General features: G+C 41.6%; 1 pseudogene; it reads right to left on the bottom strand.

Moving 5' to 3' along the window:
* Positions 1–3617: 3617 nt before the first annotated feature.
* On the bottom strand, positions 3618–4235 carry LOC130834514 (histone acetyltransferase KAT6A-like; annotated as a pseudogene).
* Positions 4236–5373: the final 1138 nt, after the last annotated feature.

Here is a 5373-nt window from a genome sequence, read left to right as displayed (position 1 = left end):
GATTCTTGGACATTTCCTCCAGACCTGGTGATTTGCATATTCAGAGGAGTGCTAAAAATATGCACTTTGTTTTTTCTGTTTCTTGTTTTGCTTAATTTTCTCATAAACTCCAGAGATGATTCTTATGAAGAGCCAAGGGTCCTCACTCAGGTTCTGACTGGGTTCCTGAGGTCAAAGACTAGGTATCTACTTTCTGCTGTACTCCTAACCCTAGCACACTCTGGGATCATACCAGACACACACACACACACACACACACATTTGTTGACTTGAATGAACTAAAATGCTTTCTTTATAGAAGAATCTGAAATCTTATTTCTATTAGAGACTCGCTTACTTAGGAAAGTCAGACACTTTACCTTCCAAAATCTTGGTTCCCAGATCTGAAGCACTTACTAGACTGCCAATCACTACTTGAGGCTTCATTCTTCCCTCAAACCATGAACCTGGGAATTAAAAACTTACATTTGGATTTCCAGTCTATCATGTAGCAAACTTCTCTGATTTTTAGTTTGCCTATCTATCAAATGAGGATTGAAATAGCTCATCCAGTTATTACAAGAATGACCTGAGGTAACATATTCAAAAGTTCTTTGTAAACCCTAAATAGATCTATGTATGTAAGCATTAGGCAAAGGAGTTCAGAGCCTGTGAAACAGGTATCCCATCTAGCCAGCTGAGTAATTTTTCTCTTCCAGAAAATCCTGGAAAGTACAACTGAGATTTTTCTAGCACCATGTTGCTTAATTTGGGGAGAAGCAGACATTGTACTCCCACCACTTCTTTTTTTTTTAATTAATTAATTAATTAATTAACTTTTGATTTCATTGGGTCTTTGTGGGTGCACACTGGCTTTTCTTTATGTGCGGCGAGTGGGGGCTACTCTTAGTTGTGGTGCATGGGCTTCTCACTGCAGTGGCTTCTCTTGTTGCAGAGCATGGGCTGAAGGTGCATGGGCTTCAGTACTTGCGGCTCATAGGCTCAGTAGTTGTGGCTCATGGGCTGTAGAGAGCAGGCTCAGTAGTTGTGGTACAAGGGCTTAGTTACTCCTTGGCATGTGGGATCTTCCTGGACCAGGGATCCAAGCCCTGTCCCCTTCACTGGCAGGTGGATTGTTAACCACTGCACCAGGGAAGTCCCCACCACTTCTTTAGTGACTTTGAAACTAAAACATACTACACTGTACCATCTGATTACTGTGTTATCTCACACAGTTAAAGGACTGGAAATCTGTACCTGGCATTCATGTGGACCATTCAGTGATCATCTTCAGAAATATATTTTAAAATCTTCTTCTGTGGGTTTTCTTTAAAACGATTGCAATTTTATTGAAAGCAGAGTGATTTGAGAAATGAAAATTATTTGTTTGGGAACCTTGGCAGTGTAATGATTTCTGTGTTAGGAAATGGTGGGTCTATAGTCTGTAGTGTATATTTTTATTCAAACTTGTCCATCCATCATCTATAGTAGGCACTGCAACTTTAAGTCAATATGCAGGTTGTTTTTCTTCTATTCTTTAATTTACAAGTACTAACAAGTTTAGCATTTTGATTCAGAAATAATACATGTGGATTTCTTTGGTCAATAAAAACATAAAATTTAAACAAGGAAGTTTGATTTAATATGATTCAATTCGATAAGCAGTAAATGAACTACTTTCACACACAAAGATCTGAGACGTAATAGCTGGAACGTTACATGGAAACAACAGTTTAAAATCTAGTTGCCTACAAACACATCACCTAATTTAATGCTGACAACTGCCTTGAGAGATAAACAAACCAAGTGTTTTGTACACACATCGTGGAGAGAGAAAAATTGATGTGTAGGGTAGAGGGAATTAAAATCGATGGATCAGGTATGATATCTCAAATGCTTCACTAGGCATTTAAAATGTTTAATTCTTTCAAGAAACCTGAACTATAGTTGTTTTTACTGTTTCCACTTTGTTGAAGAGAAAACTGAGTCTCAGTGAAAGTGAAGGATCTGTCCAAGGTCCTGCAACTAGAACATCCCCAGCCTGTCTGATTCGAATTGTAAGTGACTTTTCATGCCAATGGAAGTCACCAGAATGATGAATCAAACTTGAAACAAAGAAAGTTACTGAGCTCATCCCAATGCTGCTCAGAAGCTGAGCTGCTTCAGAAACAAAGGCAGTTAGGCTCCTTCCCCAACACTAGTCCTTCCCCCTGTGGAGAAGTGATTGTCGGTTCTCTCACTGTATTATCTGGTTTATTAAAACCATACTCATTTACATCGCTGGCATCTGGCATGGGTTCATTCATTACTCAATATCAATTCTATCCTTTCTCTAAACAGCACAGAATCATTTTTAATATGAAAATATTGTATAATTCATAGCACTTAGAAGGAGGTATCACCCTATGCAGAACGATTTGCCTCTGCTTACTCTGTAAGGGCAGAGAGATGATGTGAAGGTCAAAAGACCGCATGTCCAGTGTCCATGGCCAAGCCACTTAGCCTCTGTGAGCTCCACTTTCCTCTGTAGTACAGTGAAGATGCACAACATTAAGCTGATATCTCAGAAAACCTGCTTTGCCTCTCAGAGCTCCAGTTCCCATTCTGCAAAATGTAGGTGGAGACAGTGACTGAACCAGATCACTGAAATATCATCTGAGGTGAAATGGAAAGAGTGCTGATAGAGAAAGTGGAGGGAGTGTATAAAAGGAGAGAGGGACACACAAAAATTCATGCCAGTTTACTTCATCATTTCACCCAGCGATCTCCTCCACACCAATCTGTCTCATTAAGTACAGAATCCAGAGCTGAGACTATAGCTACGTTTCAGTATCAGGGTGGCAGGAACATGTGGTGCCCCATCTCAATAATGATACTGTATCAGTTTGCTGGGGCTGCCATAGCAAAGTACCACAGACTGGATGGTTTAAACTATAGAAGTTTATTTTCTTGCAGTTCTGGAGGCTAGATCAAGGAGTCCTGAAGGCTTGGTTTCTTCTGAGGTCCCTCTCCTTGGCTTGTAGATGACCATCTTCTTCCTGTATTGTCACATTGTCTTCCCCATGTGTGTCCCTGTGTCCAAATCTCCCCTTAGAAGGACACAAGCCATATTGGATCAGGGCTCACCCTAATGACTTCATTTTATTTCAGTTATCTCTTTTATTTATCTATTTATTTTTTGAAAAAAAATTTCTAAAGTTTTATTTTTTCTATTTTTCTTTTTTAAAAATTTTATTTATTTTATTTTTATTTATTGGTTGCATTGGGTCTTGGTTGCTGCTCACAGGCTTTCTTTAGTTGCAGCAATTGGAGGTTACTCTTCCTTGTGGTAAACAGGCTTCTCGTTGCAGTGGCTTCTCTTGTTGCAGAGCATGGGCTCTAGGCGCTTGGCCTTCAGTAGTTGCGGCACGTGGGCTCATTAGTTGTGGCACACGAGCTTAGTTGCTCTGCGGCATGTGGGATCTTCCCGGACCACGGATCAAACCCATGTCCCCTGCATTGGCAGGCGGATTCTTAACGGCTGTGCTACCAGGGAAGCCCGGCTTGCGTATTTGTGCAAATTTCTTCAAAATGATCGAGTCCCAAAGAGGAGCAGGGAGAGAATGGTTGGCTTAATTTCAGGGTTGGAGTTTGCCAATTCAATGCAGGAGTAAAGCAAGTAACTTATTCTTTTCATGTGGAAGGAGTGACACTGGAGGTAAAGAGGAAAGACTCGCAACTCTCTTTCCCATCCACATTGGTTGCTTTACTGTTGAACTGATAAAGAGGTCCATCTTTAAAGAGTCTGCCGTGGCCAATGGCGCGTTTAATAGCCAATCGTAACTGCTGGTGAAAGTCAGAGGCAGCACCGCCTCCAAATAATGCAGACACATCCTTTTGACCTTTCAGAAAACGGTCGATGCTTTTCCGAGTTGAGCCACTGGACTCTGCCAAACCCTCACCTGCCTGCTTGATCAGTTTGTTCCAGTCTACATTTTATTATCCAATTTTCCATGGTTTCAAGGTTTAGGAAGTGCTATTCATCCAGGATTATCAGGATCTTTATAGGAACTGAGTCTTTTATTTGAGACTTTCAAAATTGTTCCATCTTTGACACTCAACTACAATTGTTCTGAAACAGTTTTATTATCCAAGCCATGGGATGAAGACACTGCATTGCACATCCTTTCTTCTGAAGGATGCTGTTTTTGCTTCTTTACTTTTTTGATGGCCTCTAAAATCCACTCCGTATGCAGCAGGTTGGCGAGTTTTACCATGGCGAAGGACTCTGTATATCCATAGAGTCGTTATCCTTTCTCTGATGCTAAGTTTTATGCCATGGAAAACAACATTCCCGGAGGAGGCTGGGAACCAGTTAACCATAGCGTACAAGTTTTCTGGCCTGAGTCCTGCTTCCTTTTGCAAAACAGAGTGTCTCCCCACTTTTGCTTTAGAAACCAAAACAACCTGTTATCTGAAATGTCTTCAACTTCCCAACAAATTTCTCAAAAGCACCACACATGGGTCTCTTCATAATGTTGTAAGGACTCAAGAACATCTCATTCCCAGCAGGAAAATGTGCATCTTATGTGGCCGGGGATGGGGGAAGGTGGGGAGGCGGGGGTTCCTGGGCGGGGCTGAGCGCACACATGCCCCAAACTGACAGGGCCGCCATCTTGGAGACAGTCATTTATCTCTTTAAAGACCTTATTTCCAGATACAGTCACGTTCAGAGGTGCTGAGGTTAGAATGTCAACATCTGATTTGGGGGTGGGGTACACAATTCAGTCCACAACAGATACTTTGCTGTGTAACCTCAGAGGATTAACTTGTTGTATCTTCATTTTCACATCTGTAAAATGGTAATAATGATGCTTGGATTGAAGGTGTATCGAGAAGATTAGAAATAATGCATTCGAAGTACCTAATATTGACTTTCTATTACTCAGAGAAGGCTAACCTATGGGACAATGGATAGGTTCAGCGGCTCAACATATTAAAAATTTACTTTTCACTCATTTTCCAGATTAGTGAGTTCCCCTTCATCAGTGACTCTGGAATGGAGCCCCTTTGCACACCTTGTGACATCTCCACCTTCAGGCAGTAGCCTCCAAGATTGTCCGGGAAGTGGACCACAAAGCATTCCTTGTGGCAGCTTGTCTTCTCTTGGCCCAAATTGGTCATGTGACCCACACTGGGGCAAAGGATCTGGAAAGGCAGTCCTTTGGCTGAGAGTCCCCTTCCGAGCAACAATTCTGCATTGTGGGAAAGGAGAACCAGTACTTGGTAATGGGTAGTTATCTACAGCAGTTGGGATCATCACAGGAAACAACAGGTGGCATGAAGTAAGGCATGTGCAGAGTGATTTACAAAGGGATGGGCAGGTTTTAAGGAAAGTGCAAAATCATGGACAGT

The sequence above is a fragment of the Hippopotamus amphibius genome, chromosome 13 (genome assembly GCF_030028045.1).
Source record: "Hippopotamus amphibius kiboko isolate mHipAmp2 chromosome 13, mHipAmp2.hap2, whole genome shotgun sequence".
NCBI classification, from domain to species: Eukaryota; Metazoa; Chordata; class Mammalia; order Artiodactyla; family Hippopotamidae; genus Hippopotamus; species Hippopotamus amphibius.
The sequence above is the reverse complement of the archived record's forward strand: the minus strand, read 5'-3'. Positions and strand labels throughout refer to the sequence as shown.